General features: G+C 49.2%; 1 pseudogene; it reads right to left on the reverse strand.

Annotated features, from left to right (window-relative positions):
- Nucleotides 1-20,371: 20,371 nt before the first annotated feature.
- LOC138274549 (alcohol dehydrogenase class-3 pseudogene) lies at nucleotides 20,372-21,477 on the reverse strand (annotated as a pseudogene).
- Between the last annotated feature and the right edge of the window lie 6,380 nt (nucleotides 21,478-27,857).

Raw genomic sequence — 27,857 nt, forward strand, 5'->3', positions numbered from 1 at the left:
GGTCACTTATAAGTTACTTAAGTGCAGTGAAAATGGCTGTGAAATAATGTGTGCATTATTTCACACAGGCTGCAATTGCAGGCCTGTGCAATAGCTTATCTTAGCTCCCTGTGGGTGGCAAAAGAAATGCTGGAGCCCATATGGATCTCCTGGAACCCCAATGCCCTGGGTACCTAGGTACCATGTACTAGGGACTTATAAGGGGGGTCCAGTATGCCAATTGAAATTGGTAAATGAAGTCACTGGCCTACAGTGACAAACTTAAAAGCAGAGAGAGCATAAGCACTGAGGTTCTGGTTAGCAGAGCCTCAGTGACACATTTAGGGACTACACAGGCATACACATTAGGCCACAAACTATGAGCACTGCGGTCCTGGCTAGCAGGATCCCAGTGAGACAGACAAAACACACTGACATATAGGTTTTTATCTATGAACACTAGGGTCCTGGCTAGCAGGATCCCAGTGACACAGTAAAACACACTGACACACACTCACAAACAGGCCAAAACTGGGGGTAACCATGCTAGAAAGAATCTACTTTCTTACAGTGTGTCCCTCCCCACTACTGGTACATAAAACCCCAAGGCCGGCCCCTATGGCTCCTCAGAAGTCCTATAAGCCCTAGTGCAACTTCATAGGCAGCCAACCACTTATCAATGTCATCTCCCACCACAAAACTTGGCACCACATTTTTGGGTCTACAAACCTTCCTCTCCCCTACAGGTCCTCCATTTATGCTGTCACCATCACTGTTGGACTCAGACTGTCTTGTCTTGATATCCAGCTCCTTGAGACTCAGTTCATGAGCCAACAAAAGTTTCTTCTAAGCTAAGGCTCTCTCAGCTGCAGCCTCAGCTCTTCTCTCCTCTGCTGCTCGTTGAGCTTTCCTTTCCTCTGCTTCCATGTTTAACTTTGCCAATTGCAACCAACATTTTCTTTCCTCCCTCCTTCCTCTGCGGTCAGGCCATGGTCAGAGATACTGCTCCCTGGTTTGGCAAGGGGCACAATTACAGTGGTAACATCCTCCACTGATGGTAAACAATCCTCTGAGGGGCCATCCTCTGGACCCTCTTCCTCAATCTCCTCCTCTGATTGGGCTTCAGCCCAGGCGTTCAGTGCTATTTGAAATTCCACCTTTCTGGAGGCACCTTGGGTGGGCACTCCCATATCCTTGCAGAGCCCTTTCAGCTGCTTAACAGTGTAGGTCTCCAGCATGGCCAGATCAAAATCTTCATCTCCTGCTTGAGACCCAGCCAGAGATATGTTGAGTGAGGATTCTAGTTAAACAATGTCAAGTAGAAATTGAAATTGCAGAAAAAAAGATAAAAATCAAGTTGACCTTCAACTGTGGGTAGGTAGTGAACACTTAGCTATTGTATGTCACTGCACAAATAAAAGTCCTATACCACTGCTGCCACCAATGTTAGAAATGGGGTCTTTGGTTGGCAGTCAGGTTACTCCCTGTCCAAGCAAGGACCCTCATTCTAGTCAGGGTATGTCACACACCATCCAAATTACCCTGTGCCCACCCTCTGGTAGCTTGGCACTGAGCAGTCAGGCTTAACTTAGAAGGCAATGTGTAAAGTGTTTGTGCAATAAATCATGCAATAACACAGTATAGCACCACAAAAATACAACACAGTGTTTAGAAAAATATTTAATATTTATCTGATAAGATGCAGGTCAAAACTATTAAAATGCAATAAGTATATGTTGAGACATCACTGTAAAAGGGATATAAAGGCCCTCATTACGACTTCGGCGGTCTTACACAAAGGCAGCCGAAGCCATGGGCGCCACTATACCGCCAGTGCTGGCAGTATTTGTGGCTCCCTATTTTGACATTTCTGCTGGGCCAGCGGACAGAAACAGCATTTCCGTCTGCTGGGCCAGCGGAAACGTCACATCAACATTGCCACCCGCTCATAATAGAGCCGGTGGCAATGTTGATATGCAGCGGGTGCGGAAGCACCCGTCGCACATTTCACTGCCCGGACATCGGGCAGTGAAATGTGCGATGGGGCTGTGCCTGGGGGCCCCTGCACTGCCCATGCCAAGTGCATGGGCAGTGCAGAGGCCCCAATGGGCACCCTGAGTCCCCCTTACAGCCAGCCTTTACATGGTGGTCTTTACTGCCATGGACAGGCTGGCGGTTGGGGACTCATAAGCCTGGGGATTATGATCACCTGGGGGAAGCCTGGCGGTCAAGTGGAGGGGCTGGCGGTATGGCCGTGGCTAATGTGCCACGGTCATAATACACTGGCGATACACTCCCAGCCTGTTGTCTTTAGTCTTTTAAAGGCAATAAATGTCTCTTTCAAGCACAAAGTACCTGGTTTGCATTCAAAATCTCCGCAAAGAACCATGGAGGAGGAGATGCGTGGAAAACAGGGAGATGTGCGTTGATTTGTCGGGTCGCACCCGGTGATGCAGCGTTTAGTTTTCACGCAGGGATGGCTGTGCGTCAATTTCCGGCGCTCGGTCATGGATCCTCTTCGGGTTGTGGGGTTTTTGGACGCCCCGGGGACGATGCGTGGATTTCCGGCGCTGACAGGATGAAGGCACAGGGGCTGCATCGATACGGTGGGCATTGCGTAGAAATTTCGACTGCAAGGCAGGAGCTGCATCGATTCCTCTCTGGAAGTCGGGTTGCGTCATTCTGGCTCGGCTGTGCGTCAATCCAGTAGGCAGTGCGTCACATTTCCAGTCGCTACTCTGGCACTGCATCGATGTTCTCATTGAGAATTCGGGCTGCTTCATTCCGGTTCGGCGTGCAGTGAATTTTTCACCGCGATGTAGGCTGTGCGTCGTTTTCACTGCAAAAGGAGTCCTTCTTGTTGAGATTAAGGTGGTCATTACAACCCTGGCGGACGGTGTAAAAACGGCGGTAAGACCGCCAACAGGACGGCGGTAAAAAAATTGCAATTACGACCGTGGCGGAAACCGCCAACAAAGACAGCCACTTTAACACTCTGACCGCCACGGCGGTACAAACAAACAGCGCGGCGGTCACCGCCAACAGACAGTCGGAAGACAAAGTACCGCCCACAGTATCACAACCTACCAATCCGCCACCATTTCCGGGGCGGATTGACCGCGGACAAAAACACGGCGGAAACAGGACTTCGAAGGGAAAACGCTCACCTCTACAAACCCCACGAGGAATCCGGACGCCATGGAATCAAAGCTGCAGATCCTGCCAGTCCTTATCTTCTTGCTCCTCTACCAGGAGCACGAACGCCAGCGGCGAAGACAACGCTGAGTACTGCACCTACGACACAGGGGAGGGGAGAGGGATAAAACAGGGGCACACACATGCAACAAGCAACACCCCCACCCTCACCCACGACAACACACACACCAATACAGCATGATACATTACAGTTACACCCCCAGACCTCCCAGAAGAATGCAAAGACAAAAGAAAAGGAGTGTAACCATTGTAATATATTAAAAGCAAGTAGGCAAAAATATATATATACACTATAAATAAAATATACACCAAGCTTAGTAGTTCAGGTAATGCTCCAATGAAGTCCGTGGAACATTGGGCCCACACGGTATGGGCGAGGCCCACGCAAGATCCCCGACCATGACGGAGAGAACACTGCAGGGGCATCAGATACCAATAAAACAGGCACCTCAGGGGGAGGGAAAGGGGGGCACCTCAGCCGGTTGAATGCACGACGCCAAATCCACGAGAGGGCCACATGCCCACTGTACCATCCTGGAGAGTGCAAAGCAACAGTCTCTCAAGTCTCTACAGTGGGTGAATTGCCCACTGTTCCATTCTGGGGAGTGCAAAGCCACAGTCTCTCAAGTCTCTACAGTGGGTGGGTTGCCTACTGTTCCATCCTGGGGAGTGCAAAGCCACAGTATCTCAAGTCTCTACAGTGGGTGCCCACTGTTCCATCCTGGGGAGTGCAAAGCCACAGTCTTTCAAGTGGATAACAGTCTCCACTGGTTCTGGAGGGGGCATTGTGCCCAGAGTGCTTCATCCTGCTAAGGACAGAGGTAGTGGATGATAGTCTCCACTGGTTCTGGAGGGGGCATGGTGCCCAGAGTGCTTCATCCTGCTTGTGACGAACTCAGTAGCGTCAGTGCCCTTGGCGCTCATGGGCCAGAGGTGCTTGAGGCGGCGGTGCCCTGTTCAGCGGTGCTTGTGGCGGCGGTGCCCTGTTCAGCGTTGCTAGAGGTGGCAGTGCCCTATTCAGCGGTGCTTGAGGTGGCAGTGCCCTGTTCAGCAGTGCTTGAGGCGGCGGTGCCCTGTTCAGCGGTGCTTGAGGCGGCGGTGCCCAGTTCAACGGTGCTTGAGGCGGAGGTGCCCTGTTCAGCGGTGCTTGTGGCGGCGGTGCCCTGTTCAGCGGTGCTTGAGGCAGTGGTGCCCTGTTCAGCGGTGCTTGAGGTGGTGGTGCCCTGTTTAGCGGTGCTTGAGGCGGCGGTGCCCTGTTCAGCGGTGCTTGTGGCGACAGGTTCCTCTGCAATGACTCAGCTGCTGGCGGTCCTCTCCAGCCCAGCAAGGCTTGTGCTGGCAGTCCTCTCTAGCTCAGCAGGGCTTGTGCTGGCGGTGGCCTCTTGGGCAGCAGGGCAGGTGATGGCAGGGCCTCTTGGGCAGCAGGGCAGGTGCTGGCGGTGGCCTCTTGGGCAGCGGGGATGATGGCGGTGGCCTCCTGGGCAGCGGGCATGATGGCAGTCTTCTCCGCCGTGCTGCTCTTCCCAGATTTGCCGGGTTTCTTGTGGCCCTTCCCCACCTTGGAAGGTGTTGCAGCTGACTCCACACTCCCACCGGGACCTCTGGGAGTGGCTTTGGTGGCTGGAGTCTTCCCCCTCTCCCACTGGGCACTGGCCAACTTTTGATGCTTGACAGGTGGGGGACTGTCCGTGCTGTGGCTCCGTGACACACTGGCTGCCCTGGTGGCCGGTGCACTCCAGATTCCGGTGACTACAGGCACCACTGGTCCGGAGATGTTGTAGCTGAGGTGCTAGGTTGGGACCTGGAGAGTCGGGACCTAGGAGACGGACAAGGTGGGGGAGGTGTGGGAAAGAGGTCAAGGTTGGACAGGAAAAGCTTTTTGGAGACACTGGGACAGGTAGCTGGAGGGGGTTTGGGAGTGGAGGAAGAGGTTGTGGTTGCAGGAGGTGTTCGTTTGGTGACTTTGGGTGAAGGTGCATGCGCTGGAGGCTGTCGTGAGGTGGATGGCTGTTGGGTGGGTGTGTGCCTGTGTTTGTGTATCTTGGGAGGTCGCGTCACAGACACACTGGGAGAGGACACAGGGGACGTGTGAATGGTAGTGGGGGTCGTGACTGCACATGAGCGGGGTGTGGTGGTGTGTGTGCTGGTGATGGCAGTAGTGGCTGTATATGTAGTGCATGCAGGTATGAGTGGAGATGAGACTGGGAGGGAGGAGGGAGACGAGGAGGAGGGGGACACAGTGGATGCAGTGGATGTTGGTGACTCTGCATGTGTGTGATGCTTGCGTGAGTGCCTGTGGGATGTGTGGTGCTTATGTTTGCCTGAGCTTCCCTTGTGTGTTGACGTGTGTGCATGCTGGTCTGAAGGTGTGCTTTGGATATGCTGGGTTACAGGGGATTGGGTCTGGGTGGAGAAAGTTGGAGGGGGGAGGCTAGAGATGGGGACAATGGCTGCCATCAGTGCTGAGGCCAGATTCTGAAAAGCTCGCTGAAGGGCCGTCTGACCAGAATGAATGCCCTCCAGGAATGCATTTGTTTGCTCCAACTGCCTTTCTACACCTTGGATGGCATTCAAAATGGTAGACTGCCCAACAGTGAGGGACCTGAGGAGGTCAATGGCCTCCTCACTGAGGGCAGCAGGGGTGACTGGGGCAGGGCCTGAGGGGCCTGGGGCGAAGGTGATGCCCACCCTCCTGGCTGAGCGGGCATGGGGCAAAGGCTGAGGGGCTGCTGGGAGGGCGGTGCTGGTAAGGGACGCACAAGGGAGCTCCCATCAGAGGACGAGTCCGTGTCACTGTTGTCAGCTCCTGTCCCGGCCGTGGAGCTCACCTCGCCCTCCGTCCCACTGGTGAACTCCGAGTCCGTAGTGTCACCCTCCAGGGCCATGTGGGATGCAGCTCCCTCCTGCTCCGGTGCCACTGCGCCTCCACCTGATGATGCTAATGCACACAAGAACAGGGAGACCACAAAAAGGGGGAGACGACAGAAGAAAGACATGTTGAGTGCATGCATTACCGCTACCGTTGGTGGACACGACAGACACAGAATCCCCCTGCACTACGCCACGCTTTTGGGCTCCACTGTTCAATCCCTGGGACATGGCCTACAAGGCTATGGATGACATCTGCACACATGGATGACACAGGGGCATGACTAGGTGTACTTGGCACTCTACAGAGGTGGGGCGGGGTGACACATGGCCTGCCTTATGGAGGGACCTTGCCTACTAAACTCGCCCTGGCCTAGGGATACCCAAACCCCACCTCCCCAACCCAGACACCTCCACTGCGCGCAAAATCAGCAGAATGAGAGTGTATTCACCCCCTTGTGGCTGCTGTGATGCCCTCAAGCGCCCATCCAACTCCGGGTACGCCACCACCAGGATCCTGAACATCAGGGGGGTCATGGTGTGATGGGCACCCCTCCCACGTTGGGAGGCCATCCCCAGCTGAGCCTCCGCCGTCTTCTTGCTCCATCGACGAATGTCCTCCCATCTTTTACGGCAGTGGGTGCTCTGTCTGTGGTAGACCCCCAGGGTCCGGACGTCCTTGGCGATGGCACGCCAAATATATTTTTTCTGGTGGCCGCTGACCTACATGAATTGTACAGGGGGAAGAGAAATTGTATTACCAACTGCACAGTCACAGTCATTGGCCCCCATCCCTACCCTTGCCATGTGGCACATGCATTCATCGTCGTTTCATGCACGCCTCAATCTCGCCCCCCCATCTTTCATCCACCCCACTCCACACAGGCATAGCCCATACAGCATGCTCCCAGTGTACTTACATGTTTGTCTGGAGGACCGTAGAGTAGCGTGTACTAGGGGAGGACCCCATCCAAGAGTTTCTCCAACTCCTCGGATGTGAAGGCAGGGGCCCTTTCCCCAGACACTCGAGCCATTGTCTCTTCCGGACCGAGGTCACAGCAGCACTTGCAGTGTAGGTTCTCTCCTGTCGAAGATCAGGTATCGAGTGATTGAACAGATAGAAAATGGCGGTCACATCCGCGGCGGTGTGTACCGTCACCGCCAGCGTACATCGTCATAGGCTCCCAGGACCCATAGGGTCCAATGTTATCAATGCAGCATTGCGCTGCGGTCTTCGACCGCCTACCACGACGCTGTACAGCGCCAGCGCAATTACCTCACATCCCATTGTCCCACTTTAGAGGTCAGGCAGCCGCCATTTCAGGGGCCCACATGGCTTAATTTTTAACTGCGTCACACATACCTAGGCCTAGCCTCAACACACATACAGGCCACTTTTCGGATTATGATTCCTGTTCTGTGTAAGCTGTGGGTACGTACCTCTAAGTTGGTTGACTCTGTGCTCGCTGTTGTCATTCATAGGCACCGTCTGCTGGGACATGTGAGGAGATGGCGGCATCGTCCGGTGTACAGACCGCTGGTGGACCTGTCGACAATGGAGGAAAGACATGTGATCATCACCTACAGGCTTGACCGTGCCACAATCCTGGAACTGTGTACCCAGCTGGAGCCAGACCTGATGTCAGCTATCCGCCATCCCACAGGAATCCCCCCTGAAGTACAGGTGCTGTCAGTACTCCATTTCCTTGCAAGTGGGTCATTTCAAACAACAGTGGCCATAGCATCAGGAATGTCCCAGACTAGGGGGGTCATTCCGACCCTGGCGGTCCATGACCGCCAGGGCCGGGGACCGCGGATGCACCGCCAACAGGCTGGCGGTGCTTCCTGGGCCATTCTGACCGCGGCGGAAAAGGGCAACCGGCAGTTTCCCGCCGGTTTACCCCTGGCCCAAGGAATCCGCCATGGCGGCGCTGCTTGCAGCACCGCCATGGGGATTCCGACCCCCTTCCCGCCATCCTGGTCCTGGCGGTAAATACCGCCAGGAACAGGATGGCGGGAATGGGTGTCGTGGGGCCACTGGCATGGGCAGTGCAGGGGCCCCCTCACAGGGCCCCATAATGATTTTCAGTGTCTGCAAAGCCACTGCACCCGTCGCACCCCGTCGCACCCCTTCAACTCCGCCGGCTCCATTCGGAGCCGGCTTCATTGTTGAAGGGGGTTTCACGCTGGGTCGGTGGGCGGCCTTCTGGCGGTCGCCCGCCGGTCCAGCGGGAAAGTCAGAATGACCGCGGTCTTTTGGCGGTTCGGAATGACCCCCTATGTTTTCCAACGTGTTGTCCAGAGTGTTTTCTGCCCTGCTGAAACACATGCGGAGCTACATCGTTTTCCACCAGGTGGAGGATTTGCCTACAGTGAAAGGTGATTTCTGTGCCCTGGGACATATCCTCAACATCATAGGTGCCACTGACGGGACACATGTGGCCTTGGTCCCCCCACGCAGGAGTGAACAGGTGTACAGAAACCGGAAGAGTTATCATTCCATGAATGTGCAGATGGTGTGTTTGGCAGACCAGTACATCTCCCATGTGAATGCCAATGGCTCAGTGCATGATGCTTACATTCTGCGGAATAGCAGCAACCCTTATGTGATGGGGCAACTCCAGAGGCACCGTGTGTGGCTATTAGGTGAGCACCTGGAAGCAAGACAGTGGGAATGGTTGTCTGGGTCTGGGGATATCCCTACAGGTTAGTGTGTGTCTAACAGTTGTCCCTCGCCATTTGCAGGTGACTCTGGTTACCCCAACCTGTCATGGCTACTGACCCCAGTGAGGAATCCCAGGACAAGGGCAGAGGAACGCTACAATGAGGCCCATGGGCGAACACGGCAAATTATAGAATGGACCTTCGGCCTCCTGAAGGCCAGGTCCCGTGCCTCCATATGACAGGTGGATCCCTATTCTACTCACCAAAGAAGGTGTGCAGGATCGTCGTGGCCTGCTGTATGCTTCACAACTTAGCTTTGTGATGACAGGGGCTTTTCTGCAGGAGGATAGTCCAGATGGCGGTGTTGTTGCAGCTGTGGAGCCTGTGGACAGTGAAGACGAGGAAGCAGAAGAAGAGGACATGGACAACAGGAACTCGGTGATCCTGCAATATTTCCAGTGAGACACAGGTAAGAGTACAGACCTGCCTACTACATGTACTTTAACACTACTACCTCTCTACTGTCTGTCCTTTTCACCCAGTGTATGGTCACTGAGTTGTCACTTTCCCTTACGTTTTCACAGATGTGGGTCCCACTGTGTGACATCTGCTTTGTTTCCTCGTGGACTAGAGCTGTGTGACACAGGTATGTTGCCATTACAATTGAAAGAGCATTTTGTCACTGTAATTGCTAATACACAATTTCGAAATCACAGACTGACTCCAGATTGTTTTTTGCTTCAAGGGTGTTTATTTAAGTGCTCAATACTGGATGGGGTTGTAAAATGGTGAGGGGGGATGGTGGAGGAATGTCCATGGCAGAGTCCAGTCTATTAGTCTCACAGGTGCATTGCCCAAATGGGCATAGGAAGTCTAGCTGGGGCAGTTTGAGGATGGACAGGGTGACAAAGTGGGACAGAAAGATGACATTCAGGGTGGTCTCATTTCTTGGCGGGGGTCTTGGCATTGTTCTCTGTCTTTGTCCTGGATCTCAGGGACCATTTGCAAGGTGGTTCTCCCTCTGCAGGGGGTGGGGTGCTGGTGTGGTGGTCCTGTGGCGGGCGTCCTGTCCACTAGTGCCGGCCGAGGTGGTGGGCAGTTCATCGTCCATGCTAGTGTCAGGGGCCCCTAGTTGTGCCACAGTGTCCCTCCTGGTGTTGAGGACTTCCTTCAGCACCCCTACGATGGTGCCCAGGGTGGAATTGATGGTTCTGAGTTCCTCCCTGAAGCCCAAATACTGTTCCTCCTGCAGGCGCTAGGTCTCCTGAAACTTGGTCAGTACTGTTGCCATCGTCTCCTGGGAGTGGTGGTAGGCTCCCATGATGGAGGAGAGGGCCTTGTGGAGAGTGGGTTCCCTTGGCCTGTCCTCCCCCTGTCGCACAGCAGCCCTCCCAGTTTCCCTGTGTTCCTGGGCCTCCGTCCCCTGGACCGTGTGCCCACTACCACTGCCCCCAGGTCCCTGTTGTTGTTGGGGTGGTGGGTTAGCCTGGGTTCCCTGTAGTGGTGGACACACTGCTGCTTGACGTGTCCTGGGGACAGAGGTATGGGCCCGCTGGGTTGGTGCTGTGCTGGTGTTTCCAGAGGGGGAAGCTCTGTAGTGGCCTGTGACTGTGTGAGGGGAACCGACTGTCCAGAGGTCCCCGATGGGCCGGGCTGGTCATCTAGATCCAGTTGGACAGAGGTGCTGTCATCACTGTGGGCCTCTTCTGTTGGTGGTGTGGACACGTGTCGACCCTCCTGTCCGGTGACGTTGGGTAGGGGTCCTGCAGGGGTATAAAAGGATGTTTATTACATCTGTGTGTGGCATGGTGTGCAATGGGTGGGTGACTGTGTACCCCAGTGCTTGCATTCCTGTGTGGGACCTTGTGTGATGATGGTTTAGGGGGGTGTATGGGTATGTACAGTGGCCATGCTTTGGTGATGGGTGTCTATGCTTTGTTGTTGCATGTAGGGCTTGGTGTTGGGATGTGTGGTTTGTGATATTGGGACATTTGTGAGGAGTTGGAGTGATGGGGGTGAGGGTGAGGGTGGGGGTATGTGATGGCATGCAGGTAAGGTAGGGGATGTAATAGTAAAGCTTTGACTTACCAGAGTCCATTCCTCTATCTACTCCTGCGAGGCCCTCAGGATGCAGAATCGCCAAGACCTGCTCCTCCCATGTTGTTAGTTGTGTGGGAGGAGGTGGGGGTCCGCCGCCAGTCCGCTGAACCGCAAGGTGGTGTCTTGAGACCACGGAACGCACCTTCCCCCGTAGGTTGTTCCACCTCTTCCTGATGTCATCCCGATTTCTTGGGTGCTGTCCCACTGCGTTGACCCTGTCCACTATACTTCGCCATAGCGCCTTCTTCCTAGCTATGGAGGTGTGCTGCACCTGTGCTCCCAATAGCTGTGGCTCTACCCGGACGATTTCCTCCACCATGACCCTAAGCTCCTCCTCAGAGAACCTGGGGTGTCTTTGCAGTGCCAGGGGTGGTGTGGGTGATGTGTGGGGTGGTGTGTGTGGTGATAGGTGTGCTGATATGTAGTGGTGTGGTGTGTGAGGTGCGTGGATGTTCTGTTGGTGATGGTATTTTGTGCCTGTGGATGCTTGGTTGTGGAGTGGAGTGCCTCTCTCTGGCCTTCTCTCTGTAATGTTGTCGTAAGGGTTTGTGGGTGATGTGGGTGTGTGTTTTATATTGTATTAGGTGTGTGGGAGTGGTGTGTGTATGTGAATCAGGTGTGTGTATTTGGAATTGTCCAATGTGGTAGTGTTTTGTATATGTGTGTGTATTTTGAGCGCGGCGGTATGTACTGCCAATGGAATACCGTGGTTGAAAGACCGCTGCGTGGATTCGTGTGTCGTGATAGTGTGGGCGTATTTCTGTTGGTGTGACGGTGGAGGTTTTGTTTTTGCCAGTTTATCACTGACCTTTGGTGTGGCGGACTTGTGTGGGTGTCTGAATTTTGGCGGATTCCGTGCTGTGGGTCATAATAGCTGTGGTGGCTTTCCGCGGCCGCAGCGGTGTGTTGGCGGTCTTCTGCACGGCGGTAAGTGGCTTTTACCGCCAATGTTGTAATGACCGCCTAAGTCTTTTTGGTCCTGAGACTTCAGGGAACAGGAGACAAGATCTATCCAAGCCCTTGGAGAGCACTTCTCGCCACAGCCAGAGAGAAGCAAGGCAGCAGGGCAACAGCAAGGCAGCAGTCCTTCACAGAAAGTAGTCAGGTGAGTCCTTTGGGGAGCCAAGCAGTTCTTCTTGGCAGGATTTAGGTTCTGGTTCAGGTTCTCTTCTCCAGGAAATGTCTGAGTTGGTAGGGGCAGAGGCCCTGTTTAAATACCCAAAAATGCCTTTGAAGTGGGGGAGACTTCAAAGAGTGGCTTAGAAGTGCACAAGGTCCCCTTTCAATTCAGTCTTGTCTGCCAGGGTCCCAGTAGGGGGTGTGGCAGTCCTTTGTGTGAGGGCAGGCTACTGTCCTTTGACATGTAGGTGTCAGGCCCTCTACCCTTCCAATCCAGTAAGACCCATTCAAAATGCAGATGTATGCAAGTGAGACTGAGTATCCTGTGTTTGGGGTGTGTCTGAGTGAATGCACAAGGGAGCTATCAACAGAACCCAGCCAGACATGGATGGAAAGGCACAGAAGGATTTAAGTGCAGAGAAATGCTCACTTTCTAAAAGTGGCATTTCTAAAATAGTAATATTAAATACAACGTCACCAGTCAGCAGGATTGTGTATCACCATTCTGGCCATACTAAATATGACCTTCCTACTCCTTTCAGATCAGCAGCTATCACTCAAACAGTATATGAGGGCAGCTCCAATATTAGCCTATGAAGGGAGCAGGCCTCACAGAACAGTAAAAACTAATTTAGGAGTTTTACACTACCAGAACATATAAACTACACAGGTACATGTCTTGCCTTTTGCCTACACAGCACCTTGCCCTATGGGTTACCTAGGGCACATCTTAGGGGTGACTTATATGTGGAAAAAGGGGAGTTTTAGGCTTGGCAAGTACTTTTAAATGCCAAGTTGAATTGGCAGTGAAACTGCACACACAGGCCTTGCAATGGCAGGCTTGAGACAAGGTTACGGAGCTACTTAAGTGGATGGCACAATCAGTGCTGCAGGCCCACTAGAAACATTTAATCTACAGGCCCTGGGCACCTATAGTACACTTTACTAGGGACATAAAAGTAAATTAAATAATCCAATTGGGTATGATCCAATGTTATCATGTTTAAGGGGAGAGAGCATATGCACTGTAGCACTGGTTATCAGTGGTAAAGTGCGCAGAGTCTTAAAACCAGCAAAAACAGCATCTAAAAAGTGGAGGGAGGCAGGCAAAAAGTTAGGGGTGGCCACCCTAAGGCTGTCAGGTCTAACAAGGAGTTTTCCACTACCAGGACATATAAAACACACATGTATATGTACTGCCTTTTACCAACATACCACCCTGCCCTATGGGTTACCTAGGGCTTACTTTTAGGGTGACATATGTGGAAAAAGGGGAGTTTAGGGCTTGGCAAGTACTTTTAAATGCCAAGTCGAGGTGGCAGTGAAACTGCACACACAGGCCTTGCAATGGCAGGCCTGAGACATGGTTAAGGGGCAACTAATTTGGGTGGCAAACTCAGTGCTGCAGGCCCAGTAGTAGCATTCAGTTTACAGACCCTGGGCACACGTAGTGCAATTTACTAGAGACTTACAAGTAAATCAAATATGCCAATTGGGAATGAACCAATGTTACCATGTTTAAGGGAGAGAGCATATGCACTTTAGTACTGGTTAGCAGTGGTAAAGTGCACAGAGTCCTAAAACCAGCAAAATCAGTGTCAGAAAATTGGAGGGAGGCAGGCAAAAAGTTGAGGGATGACCACCCTAATGCTGTCAGGTCTAACAGTCATAATTGCGCTACATGCAGTAACAGGGGGTACTTTAAATATCACAATTAACTGTTCTGCTCATAATGAGGTTCCTAGTGTCAGTAGGTGCTTTCTGAGCTATTTCCCTTGTCATCTGATTTCTCAGGGATCCTACTTTGACTGACAGAAAAATGTGTTGGTGAAAATGCAAACTTTTAAGTCTCCAGTTTCCCACCTGGGAGAAAAGTGAACACTGTTTTACATGGAGCCTTACCTGCTGTTCACTGCTGAGAATCTGGTCCTTTGAACACTCTTTGTTAAAGTTCTATCACTGTTCCATCTCTCACAAAGGGATGCCCCCTGGTAGGGCTGGCCATAATACCCTTTTACAAGCTTTATTTAGGCAGGAAATTCTTCCCATTCTATCTCAATGTGGTTTGGATTTCAAGAGTCTGATTCTATCCTAATTACTTCTGGTGCAGGCCTTCATGTAACAAAGTCTTCTGCATCAAGCCTTAGTGGTTGGGTTACTCTGGCCATTGCCTTGGCTAATGAATTAGCCCAGTTTCTCTTCCTTTTGGGGTACTGGGTAGATTCACTAGGAGATAACTTTGTCTTGGTCTGAATGCAAAGGGATTTCCCTTTCTCATATTTGTACCCCTGTTACCTGGGCTTTTCCTACCACGTTTATTTCACAATATCCTTTTGGATGTTTCTGTCTTTGCTCCTCATTATGTCTGCTGTTCTCAATATGAATTCTGTCCCTTTGGGTGCCATTCCCTGAGATGAGGTATGTTGTGTTTCTAATTGTTCACTGGGTGAATTAAACCTTTTTCTATTGTGAGTGTTGCACATCAATTACACTGTATGCGTTCTTTGGGTACCAGACAGCTACTTGCTAATATATCAGGACCACAAAAAGGAACAGGAACAATAAATTCCTTTCGGATTACTTACAATAATCTTATTTTTTCTGAGTCCTACTCTACCTCCTCGCATGCCTGAGCTCCACCCGCCACTCGGAAGATCAATGTCCCATGTTTTGTTTCCATTTGGGCTTGCTTTTATAATTTAAGAAGGCATGCCCACTTACTTTGTAGGATTTTTTGGGGGACAGCCCTTATTAAAAGAACGTTATTTTTAATTGCTAGATGCATGACTCGGAGTTTGTTAATTCCCTAGGTTACGAATTGCAAGAGCAGAACTGGAGTCATGGATATTACTGGAAAGTAGTCTCGCCACCTCACATCTGTAAACTACAGCTAACCCTCCTCTGAAATCAACATCTCACCACCAGATATTTATCATCTTTACACCCAACACCGCGAGCTGATTTAGTTTTGAACAGTAAAACGCCGATGTTGTGGGAAATCAACAATAATATGGTTTAAACCTACGTTGACGCTTATTGCTGTTTGCGTCTCTCGAATACCTACAGGCTTGCAGCAAACGATCATACTACATCTTCGTCTTTGTAAGGTCTAAAAATTAATCAAAGCATTACACGCGCGTTGAGAATCCTTTTGCAAAGTGATTTTCCCACATTAGGTGAGTCGGGGAGCCACTGGGAGGCAGTGTTGTCGCTTTGCTGCAGCCAGCTCTGCGCGCGGATCCCCCGGGAGCACAGCAGAGAAAGCGGGGCTCCCTGAGCTCTGACAGCAAGGTGGCCGACCGCCGAACACGTACATCAAAGAGCAGAAAACACTGCTTATCACTCGCCAGGGCCGTCGGAGGCCTGCCCGTTTGAACCTGCCTTTGACGGCATCGAAAACAGCTGCGACACAAGTGATGAACTGCTTCCGCGAGTGACCCGAGACCGAAACACGCCTTGCGCGGCGCACTCGCTTTCATCCGTGATATTCTAATCAGATGCAACCTTCACGCAGTGAAAGCAGAGGTCACGCGGAACAAACGGCCGGGCGCGTGCCCCAAAGGAAGCTCATTTGAGCGCGTGGAGCTGCGAGATTGCAATAGCGATTGTTTAAAATAGATAATGAAAAAACTCTGGTTGTCTTACAAAGGCCGAACAGAGAACAGAAGCGGGTGTCGGTGGCTGAAAGAGCCCAGCAGTAAGGAAGCGGGAGGGTTTGTTTCTGAATCTCTGACCGCCACCCCTCGTCGTTTCATCCGATCGTCGCGTGCTACAAAAGCGGAGGCGCGGGAGGAGCAGCGGACATACGCAAGGCGCGCGCCAGGGAGCGATACCCAGCATCTCCCGCTGGACACGTTTATGGAGCTTTATGCACAACGGCATATGGCAAAGTATGCACACACAATGGAGGACAGAGAGTTCTGTTCAGGATCCCTCTGCGGGTTAAACACGCACAGCTGCTCTTAGATGTTCCTCCTAATTTGATGTTTATTATGAGGATCTTTCAATGTATGTTATGCATTCTTTTTTCCTACGGAGGACTCTTGGCAACATCCAAAGAGTATGAACTATATTGAGACGTGCCGCATAGGTTCATCGTTATTATAAGTTAACTTATATAGCGCCAAAAAAACTCCAGGGTATCCACGCACTGCGTAAGCCCTAATAGTAATATGTGCGTAGTGATGTTGCGTGTATTACAGACGCAGACCGTGCTTCACGCTTCCATGCGGTAGGATTATTTATGGATGCAAGTCAAAAATTAAACCCAGAAAAAATGTGTTTATCAACTCCTTTTGATTTATCAAAAAACTTCTCACTCATAAAATGCAGGACCACATTTGAACAGCTAACTTTGCAAATGCACATCACTAATTTACGACAGTGCATTCCGATTCACAATACCCACTGCGCATCAGAACGCTTACATTGCTAACCATTGCGAGTCTCAAGGGAAAGGAGGTAGCATTATTATTCGCAATTGTAACACCTCTGGTTGCAAAGCATGGAATGTTTACTGACTGGCGCACGGGCAGATGGTAGCCATTCGCAAAGGGTATGCTGCCAGGTTCGCTCAGATTATAAACTGCGGTCGTCTCGGGGAGCACACAGTTCCGCGCTCCGCCCTGTCTTCCAATCACAACATACCGCATTTTTTGTGGCCTTGCGACCTCTTTCTCTTTAAGGGTCAGGGACTGAAATGCCAGCGCACATTGTGAATTAAAATGATGACGGGCCCTAATGCGAACAGAAAAACGGGCCCCTTTTTCTCCCTTTCTGGATATTAAAAATAGCCAAGATTGGGGTGCAGTGGTCCCCTTGTATACATGCTCGCCGGTGCCACTACATCTACTGTACTAATGCCACTTCTTACCTGTCTTTGCGCTCTCTCTTTCCAATCTTCATTTTGCTCTTCTCTTTTCACCTTTCTCCCTTTCATTCTCTCTCCTCTATCACGTTCCACTCAGTCTCCCTTTACCACCGTTCTCCCGTTTCCCTTATCTTCTCCTCCCTTTTAAACGTTATCTTCTCGCCCCAATTTACCCTCTCCTTTTTCTTTCCCATTCCCGTATCCCCTACTTCTTCCTCCTCCTGTCCTCTCTCTCCTACGTCATACCCTCCCTTTCTCAACCACCAATTTAATCTCCTTGTACACTCTTTGCCCATCATCCCCTGTTCCTTCATCCATCTATAGATTGACTTTTTACATTTCTCTCTCTCTACCATATCCTTTCTCTTTCATATCCTTATTTTTGCCCTTTCATGCTCCTCTTACCCCTTGTTTATTTTTCGCTTCCTCTCTTTCACGTCTCCATCAACTTCTTTCTCCTAACATTGATATCTTTCACAATCTCATTTTTACTGCTTTTTGCCTCTGTTCACAATTTCTCTTCTTTATTTTTAGCCTTTTCTCTCACCTCAGCAGCCTGTCTCTGTATCAGTCTCTCTAAGCCCTCTCGTCTGCCATCCCCTTTTTTCCCCCTTCCTCCTCCAAAGGCAGACGTGCAGCTAGTCTGTGACTGGTGGCCTTTCACCAGGCCTTAGAGTTTCCCAAGATGACAAACTTTCATGTGTTTTCTAAGGAACGTATTCTTTTTCCCACCACACCACTCCTCCCTAGACCAACAGCTCCCTAGCAACATTATACTCTATTAATTCAAACAGAGGTCGCTTTTGTACCAAGCATATACCAACTCACAAAAAGGAGGCTCAGTGAAATAACGTATTAGTTCAGGTCCATGCAATTTGGTTAAGTGAAAAAGCCCGGACTGATCCTGGGTTTTCAGATTTCACTTTCCACTTTTGAACCACTTGGTTGGTATCTCGTTCTCCTCCTGTTTTACATCGGAGATTTTTGTTTTGTCTTATATCCTATGTGCATGAGGTTAGAGTGTGGATGGCAGGCAGAAGCCACATGAAAGCATGGCTCGTTTTAAGCTCGTTTCAAAAAGACCTAGAGCTGGACCAGAGCCATGCATCTGACTTAAGCATGGCTCAAGTTATCAGTGGCTTACTCACATCTATTGTAAGCAGAGAGGAGGATATGCCAATGTGAAAAAGTTTAGGTGGGTGTGGATGACCGGTAGTTTTCTTCAAGGGTGGGGGGAGGGATACGGGGCAGATACATTGTGATAGGATTCTGTTTTGGTTTTACAGAAAACACAAAATGCACAGAAATTAAAGAAGTGTTTCATAACACAAACTCCGGAATTGTGATAAAACACTACCTGAAAAAGTACTTTAAATCACCCAAATGGGCAAATTTAAGAAGATGTTATCTTTGCAAAATGTGGGCACATAAAGTAACATTTAACTTGTTAGGTAAGAAAAGGTTCCAAAGTATTAGGTTAATGTGATCTAATCATTGAATATACATGTAACTTTAGTAGTAAGCAAGATAATGGGAGAGAGGGTGGAAATACGTCTCCACTCAAAACATATCTACAAAAAATAATCGACATCCTAGCATTCCAGATAGGCACCTAGAGCAGCAGACACATGCGTCCGGTTGCCATTGCATTTAAAATATTTAAAATGGATGGTTCGTGCTCCGAGGCTTGTGGTGGTTCAGGACAGAGGAGAATGTGTCAGCTGTGAGTAGGAAGGAACTTCCGCCAAATGTGTCCTACGTGTCCAAATGACGAATGTAGTGACATTTGAAATTGCACACTTGATGGAATGGCATGTGGTCTTAAGTGCATTAGAGGTGCTTAATCGCACTCGGACCTGCGAGAAGAAAAGGGTGCCCATCATTCCTGGTCTGCATTAGGATTGGACCTTCGCTCTTCCACTGGTGGGGCCTCTGGTGTGTGTGGGCGAGGGGGGATGGGGGTGGTCAGGGGTCTCAGTGTTCATGTCCTGCTCATGACCTGGTAAGGTGGCATGTCCTAATGCAGCCAGGATTTCTGTTTTCGCCACAGAAAATCGAAATCTTGCAGCTGCAGATGAGCAGGCTTTGCCTTTCTGGTTTTAAGATAGACTTTTAATTCACGGGGCGCGTGAGTTGCGCGTTCAGCCCGTTAACACTGGTCAGTCAGGGGAGACATTTAACTAATAGAAACGGTCTCGTCAATGACTATTAACCTTAGAGTGCTGAAACATAAAACATTACAAGGCAATTACTGTGATCAATCGGAGCCCTTGACAAACCCACTGCTGGTGTGATGTGCAACACCGATCTGACTGCGACCGATAACCCACAGTAATAATGGTGATGTGTTATCCCTAGGCGATTGTGTCTATCAAGATATATCTAAATATATATATATATACACATATATATATATACACACAGACACACACACACACACACACACATACTGATCTCAAAAGGAATAAGCTGCAAAAATAGCATTATTCAATGGAAGAATGACCTACGTGTTGTGTAAAATAAATAATAAGCAATCACTCTATATACTGTGATCTGTTTTAGGGAAAGGCATATAAACAACATAGAGACTTGTGCTCAACCAACAAAATGGAAAAATTAAAACTTAATTCCACTGGTCTGTGCACTAAAAATGGAAACAACGAAACAACCTCAGTCTCACTTATAAAGTAAAAATACCATCTGGGTAAAATATGGAGATTAAAATATATGCAAATTTAAAAGTGTGTTAGTGAAAAGAGTAGAAACATTTGTAAGCAAACAGAAAAATACCATGGCGCTGCTAAGAAAAAACAAAGTTACATGAATATGTCTTAAGAATATTAACAATGTCTACAAGTCCTGTAAGACTCAACTGTTACTTAACCTCTTTGCAACACAAAGGACCCATAATGAGAGAGGGTAATTAAAAGCTGTTATTGCCTTGTAGGCAAGTGTAATAAGGCTATTGGCACATTCTCCCTTCCCTTTGCATCGATTCAGTTCATTGTGTTTAAGGGGAGGATTAACTACTGTCCTAAGTTGCAGCGAAGTAGCTCTGGCTCTCTTTTCTTCAGAACGGTGGCCTCTCTGTCGCCCTCAGCCAGCCCCTTCTCTTCCACTGCTAAAGGGGAGGGTAAGCCCAAATCACCAGTGGAAAAAATAAGCATGTCATTTGCTTTATTTCTTCATCGTTGTTAAGGCTTACATTATGCTTCCCTGAAGGTCAGTGTGTGCCTTAAGTTTGTCTGGCTAGCTTAATAATGAATCCTCCAAAAATAGCGATAATATTTGATATCCAGTCAGTGACTCTCATGGAGCTTTGGGATTTGGAATCCTAGATATAAAGTACCTACATTTTCATTGCCAGTGGCAAATATTTATTCAATCTATAATATTCCAGAACAAATGGCTGTGAGGGTTAAAGACCTCTCCCGGTTTAGAGTTGCAGATCCTTCCTAATACAGACTACTTTGATTTCACAGTCGATTTAATGAAGGTTTGCCCACATGATCAAGAAGCCCTCTGCAGAATACAGCGAAGAATGCTGGGGCTACTGTTCAACTCCAACACCAGGTTGCCTAAATTAAGAAGACACTTCGAATACTTTTCCCCTGATGCATAAGTTCAAATGCCTCATTGATTTGAATGAATGACAGGGTGTGTGTCACAAATTTCTCAACTTTAATTTTCTTTGCCACCTATTCACTCACAAGTTTTGGGACGCTCTCCACACTCTTCCAACCTCCAAAGGCAGTGCCTTTCCAAGTTCATCCAGTGAAAAGTTAAAAGGGCCTTGTAGAAATCTCGTGAGGATCCAGCCACTCCCACCACTATGCTGGTCCCCCATCCTTTGTGGCAGGCATCCAGAGAAGCTTGCTTCACACCAACGTTACCGACGCATTCAAAGGAATAGTCCACTCCCCCATTGGTTAGGTCAATGAGCACCTCCCGGATGGGCTTGTCATTGTCTTTCGGGTTGATGCACTCAGTGGCTTCAAATTTGTTTGCTTTTTCAAGTTTGTCTGTATTAATGTAAATACCGATGATTTGAGCAGCATCAGCCACTTTACAGCCCATGATCACTGCAAGGCCGACCCCTCCCAATCCAAAGACAGCACGGTTTGAACTTGCCTCTACCTTGGCTGTGTTGACAACAGCACCATAGCCTGTGGAAATGCCACAGCCAAGCAGGCAAACTTTGTCAAAGGGAGCAGAGTCATCAGTTTTTGCAACAGAAATATCTGCTACCACGGTGTACTCTGAGAAGGTGCTGGTGTTATATGGCATAATTCCTCTCCCTTGAGTCACTCTGATCTTTGGCAGAGGTTGGTTTTCGGGTATAGGCAAAACTTACATTCTCCGCATTGTGGAATGTAAAGTGGAATGACATGATCAATTGCTTTTACTCGAGTCACTCCTTCTCCAACACTCTCTACAATTCCAGCTCTTTCGTGGCCCAGGATAACTGCAATGCAACCTACGGGGTCAGCACCACTTAGGGTGTAGGCGTTAGTGTGGCACACAGCAGTGGCAACAATGTTAACCCAAACTTCATGAGCCTTTAGTGGTGCTATTTCCACCTCTTCAATGGAAAGAGGCTTTTCTGCTTCCCAAGCAACAGCAGCCTTGCAGTGAATAACTTTGCCCGTGGTGTCCATGCTGTTCTCTACTTGGTGCCTGCGAGGAAGTCATTGCAAGAGTACCTGATCATGGGCGTCAATTTGTCAAAATGCCAGGGATAGCGGAAGTGACATTACATGCCCTTTGACCTTTAAGACATCACAGGAAGTGACATCATATGACCCTTGATCCTGATTTTATTTTCCAAGAAACTCATGTCATGTGACCTTAACCATGATGACATCACTAACATCTATTTAATATACACATATGCTGATTTGACCTTTGAAATTTCTGGAAAGTAAATCTTACCCTTGTATTGCAGTGAGCAAACAAAGCCAAAAAGCCAGGCCTCTACTAATGGGTCCCCTCCTCGCCCAAGAAAATTGTGAAAAGAATGTGGTAATATAATGCATTTTAAAGTACAATTTTCAAATAAATTTGCTAAAACTTTGCTAGGCTCTGAAATTGCACTCATTACATTTTCAAATCCTTTCATGCTGTGCAAAGCCAATGAAACCGGATGCTCCGTAGGAATAGACCCCATTTGTTTAAAAATGTGCTATGGATACCACCATATAGCAAAAATTACCTCCACTGTACCTGGGACAGTATTTTGTAATTGATGCACCATATGCAAAGGCTTCCCTCAATATTCTAGTGCCAGAATGTTTCTATTTATGCCATCTATGTATCATAAAGTGCCAAAAATTACCTTAGTATGTTAAGGTCAGCATTTTGTCATGGTTGCCCTCCTCCCATATGTCAGGCTGTCCTCCTTTGTGCCAAGAAATATCTCCAATGTACTTGTCCCGGGATTACCTTTAGTATACCACTAAAAAGTGTTTTACCATTGGTGCTCATTATTCCAAGAAATACCTCTAATGTGCTGCCCATATTTTGTCACAGCAGTCTGTTAGGCTACTAATTACCTCAAGTATGCCAGCACCATTATTTTACCTCAGGCTGTCTCTTTTAGACAATTACCTTTATTATGCCAAGGCCTTAGACAGATTTGCAAGCATGACACCACGTTCTCTCACACAAAATTGAATTCAGTCACTCACACACACTGTTGCTCACATAAGTACACTCTCACCCATAAGCACACACAACATACATTTAAATTAATTTTTAACTTACCTTAGCTGTCATCAGAGATCCATTCCGGGTAATTGTGCTCCATTTTATTTATTACACTAATAGTAAATAATGGAATATTATCCACTATTAGTATAGCGAAAACTGCACAGAAAATAGAGAGCCCAGAGTCACCACTGTGTTCCTGGCACTGATTTTGCCACCTCTGAGTCCAGGGGTCGCAAAGGCAGTGCCAGGGGTCGCAGAGGGTAAGCTAGCGGATGCAGCTAAGACCCCTGGCAACCTCTAAATGATATACATGGACTTGATCCCTTTTGTTTCTGATGTGATGACTTGCTTTTGTACTTTTCCAACTATAATATGTGCATAGCTAGTGAACTTGCAACTGAGACAATAAACTTAACGGTTTTATTTATTTATTTATATCTTAACTGATATCATTTGCTCTAGTCTGTTTACCTTTTATTCTGTTTCATTGGTATCTTCTAAATGTTTTGATTTTATTTCATATAATAATCATGTTAGGCTTTTCCTGTTTCAGGGTAACAAAATATACAAAATAAAATCAAATTACCGTTATCACTCACAAAATCTTAAATGCTCACAACCTACCAGGCCTTACACATTGCTCAGGCTAATCTCAGGTCTGCTCAGGGCACGAAAGAGCTCCCGGAATCTGCTCTGCTTGACTTCTGTATTTCTGTTGATTCTACTACGACGCGGTCACAGTCTTTCACTGCAATCTTATTACATTCTGTTAGACTTTTCATCCTTGGCGTGGTCTCCCTTAACTTTTTGCCTCTGTTCCCCAGGTTGTTGATATGTGCTGGACTCTGATGTTACTGTTTTTGTTACTCTGGGCACTTTACCACTGCTAACCAGTGCTAATGGGCAAGTGCTCCTGTTTAAAATGTGTACGTAATTGGTTCTCCATGATTGGCATATTTGTTTTACTGTTAAGTCCCTAGTAAAGTGCACTAGAGGTGCCCAGGGCCTGTAAATCAAATGTTACTAGTGGGCCTGCAGCACTGGTTGTGCCACCCACACAAGTAACCCTGTAATCATGACTCAGACCTGCTGCTGCAGTGTCTGTAAGTGTATTTTTACACTGTAAATTCGACTTGGCAAGTGTGCCCACTTGCCAGGCCTAAACCTTCCCTTTTCTTACATGTAAGGCACCCCTAAGGTAGGCCCTAGGTAGCCCCAAGGGCAGGGTGCAGTGTATGGATAAGGTAGGACATGTAGTAATGTGGTTTATATGTCCTGACAGTGAAATACTGCCAATTTCATTTTTCACTGTTGCAAGGCCTGTCTCTCTCATAGGATAATATGGGGGCTACCTTTAAATATGATTAAAGTGTAGATTCCCCTTGAGAGTAGATGGACATGTGGAGTTTGGGGTCCCGAAACTCACAATTAAAAAATACATCTTTTAGTAAAGTTGATTTTGAGATTGTGCGTTTGAAAATGCCACTTTTAGAAAGTGGGCATTTTTTTTGCTTAAACCATTCTGTGACTCTGCCGTGTTTGTGGATTCCCTGTCTGGGTCAGTTTGACAGTTGGGTTGTTTTTCACCTCACACCAGACAGTGACACAAAGGGAGCTGGGGTGTAACCTGCATTTCCTGATTAGCCATCTCTGCTAGGAGGGAGGGGTGGAGTGGTCACTCTCATCTGAAAGGACTGTGCCTGCCTCTGACAATGCCAGCTCCAGCCCCCTGCTGTGTGTCTGATGCCTTGCCTGGGCAAGGCAGGATTTCACAAGTAGGTGTGAGTCCCCTTTGAAGAAAGGTGACTTCAAAGACTAAAATGGGTATAAGAAGGGCACCCAAATCTACAGACTGGAGAAACACTTCTGGAACCAAGAGGAACCTCGGCCTGGAGAAGAGCTGATAGCTGAGGAAGAAGTGCTGCCCTGCCTGTGACTGTGCTTTGTGGAGCTTTCCTGCAGTGCTGCTTCTGCCAGAGTAAGAGGGCAAAGACTGGACTTTGTGTGCCTTCCATCTTGTGAAGAAATCTCCAAGGGCTTGAGTTAGAGCTTGCCTCCTGTTGTTTGAAGTCTCAGGGACAGCAAAGACTTCTCTCTGCCAGCACCTGGAGTCTCTGGAGAGACTCCTACCCCGGCAAGTGGTGCCCTATCCAGTCCTGGGCCCTTGAAAGGAAAGCTGGTGGAAATCCGAAGAAATCGACTTCGGACGACTCCGGACCGACGCCGCTGCTGAATCCGGTAATGCCGCCTGCACCTGACGCCGTGACCTTCGCTGGGACGCGACGCTCTTCGCAGGCCCGACGCCGCTGCAACCCCGCTGAAGTCCGGGACTCCGTGGAAGACGCCGCACCACGTCGTGACCGACGCCGCTCGAAGTGCACGGATTCAACGTTTCGCACAGACGCCGCGATCCCCGACTTCGCGCATCGGCTTGTTTTCACTCTTCACCAAAGGTACTGTACTTGGGGGTCTACACGACTCCGTGTCCGGCGCCGCTGGTGTCAGCTTGTTGGGAACGACTCCGTCATGACGCCGTGTTAACATCTCATCGAAGCATTTTTGTTTCTGAGCGCTATTTTTGAGTTTAATCTTTAAAAATTAATTCATAACTTGACTTGTGTGTGTCAGATTTTTGTTGTTTTGGTCTTGTTTTGGTTAGATAAATATTTCCTATTTTTCTAAACTGGTGTTGTGTCATTTTGTAGTGGTTTCATTGATTTACTGTGTGTGTTGGTACAAATACTTTACACCTAGCGCTCTGAAGTTAAGCCTACTGCTCTGCCAAGCTACCAAGGGGGTAAGCAGGGGTTAGCTGAGGGTGATTCTCTTTTACCCTGACTAGAGTGAGGGTCCTTGCTTGAACAGGGGGTAACCTGACTGTCAAACAAAGACCCCATTTCTAACATTGGTGATCAGCGGTTGGGATTTGGACTTGTATTTGTGCTTGACATACAGTAATTGAGTGTACACTACTGTTTGAGTTCAGACCACTACGTGACCACATACTACTAGTCTTGTGATTTTTGTTTTTTTCTATTTGGACTGTTTTTGCTCTGCATTCAATTTCTTTTTTCGCTGATCCGGTGATTGACTTTTCTGGAACTTCATTTGAGAACTTGCTTTTCTGCATTTGGAACTTTGCACTCTTTTAACCTTTTATCATGTCTCTACTTGGAGATGCATCAGTTGAAGCTGTTTTTGACCTGAAGCAATTGGATAGTTATAACAAGGCTCAGCTAAAGCAGTTTTGTAAACATTTTGGTTGTCCCATTAAGAGATCTTCCAAGAAGGATGAGCTGAAAAAGGCGCTGAGGGCCTGGGTGACAACCAGAAGCACTGGAGGGCACACTGAGGATGAGGAGGAGGATGAGGAGGGAGAGCAATCAGTACATAATGGTATAGTGGGGGGGCCTGTTATTCCCAGGGAAAGAGTCTCTAGGGCAAGTAGCAGTGTATCCTCCAAGGGTCTGACACCTGAAGAGTTACAGGACAGACAGGCAGAAAGGGAGTACCAATTGGAGCAGAGGAGGCTAGCCCTTGAGGAGAGGAAGTTAGCAATGGCTCATGAGCTTAGCTTGAGAGAGATGGATCATAGAAGCCAGCCCAGTAGAGATGGTGGCAGCAATCCTACAGTGCAGCCTGAGAGAAGGGTACACATCCCAAAAGACCTTGTGAGGGATTATAAGAGGGAGGACGATATCTACTTGTGGTTCAAGGGTTATGAGTCAGCTCTCCACATGAACCTGGTCCCTGAAGCTCATTGGGGGGCAGCCCTGTGGAAGCATTTTGAGGCAGAGGAGAGGGACACACTGACGGCCTTAGGGGATGCTCAGAGTCTCACCTACCCTGTCATGAAGGAGGCCTTACTCACCAGGTATGGTCTCACCCCTGAGCAGTACAAGGAGAAGTTTAGATCCTACAAGAGAAAGGAATCCCAAACATGGTTGGAATGTGTTGATTCTTTTTGCAGGTCACTGGATGGTTGGGTGAAGGGCAGTAAGGTTAACACGTATGAGTGGCTTTACAATTTAATTGCTTGGGAGCACTTGTACAGTTTATGTTTTCCAGAGCTGCGCCAGCACCTCATTGACAGCAAGCTGACTGACCCCAGGAAGCTTGCGCAGGAAGCGGACCGCTGGGAGAGCACCAGGGTCCAAAAGAGGTATGGGGGAGACCACGCCAAGGGTGGGCAGGGTCCCTCTCAGAAGAAAGGGGGGGGTAAGGGCAAACAGGGGGAGTTCTCTAAAGGGCCCCAAACTGATTCCCAGGGTAAGGATTCCCAACCCCCCAGTGAAAAGAAGCCATGGTTGTCCAAAGGGAAGCCAGTGGCAGGTGGTCCCCCACGTAAGTGCTATGCATGTGACCAGGTGGGTCATGTGAGGGGGGACCCCAAATGCCCCAAAAGTACACCGGCACCCACTGGTGCACCGTCTCAGGGTTTGGCCAGTGTAGCGCTTGGGGAGGAGTTGGTTTCAGGTGGGTGGGAACCAGCAGAAATGACCCTTGTCTCACTAGGGGACAGTGAGATGGTCCAGAGAAACCTAGTGCCTGATAACACTAAGAAGTACAGGCAATGGGTGACCATCAATGGACAGAGGGTAGAGGCTCTGAGAGACACAGGAGCCAGTGTGACTACAGTGAGGAGTCACCTGGTGTCTGAAGAGCAGATTGATCCCCGGATACTTCACCAAGTAGTTGCGGTAGACAACTCTGAGCGCCTCTGCAGAGTGGCGCAGGTTCCCTTTGAATGGGGGGGGGGTCTCAGGTTCCTGGAAAGTAGCTGTGAGTCCAACCATGCCTGTTGATTGTTTGCTAGGTAACGACCTGGAGGATTCATCTTGGAAGGAGGTGGAACACAGGTCTCACTTGGAGATGTTGGGTCTGCCTGGGTGGGTATGCGTATCCACCTGGTCTATGGCAGCCAATCAGGGTAGTCAAGAGCCCCTGGAGCCTGAAACAGTGGCCCAGGGGACCACTAAGAAGAGGAAGGGCAGGGGGCACGGGAAACCGGCCCCAGAAGTTCCCACGGTCCGGGAGGAGGCAGAGCCTGAGGGGGATGCCCCGGAGCCTACAGGGGAACAGGTGGCTGAACTGGGAGAGGTCCCTGAGCTGTCGCAGTGGCGGCAGGAAGGTGGACCCACCAGGGAAGCATTCTGCACAGCGCAGAAGGAGTGCCCTACTCTTGAGGGGCTGCGGCAGCAGGCTGCAGCCCAGGCGGCTGGCGAGGCGCCAGGTACTCACCTGATTTATTGGGAGGATGGCCTCCTGTACAGTGAGCCTAAGGTTCCTGAGCCTGGGTCAGCTCGTATGCTGGTGGTACCCCAGTGCTTCA

Source organism: Pleurodeles waltl, chromosome 2_2 (genome assembly GCF_031143425.1).
Source record: "Pleurodeles waltl isolate 20211129_DDA chromosome 2_2, aPleWal1.hap1.20221129, whole genome shotgun sequence".
Taxonomy (NCBI): domain Eukaryota; kingdom Metazoa; phylum Chordata; class Amphibia; order Caudata; family Salamandridae; genus Pleurodeles; species Pleurodeles waltl.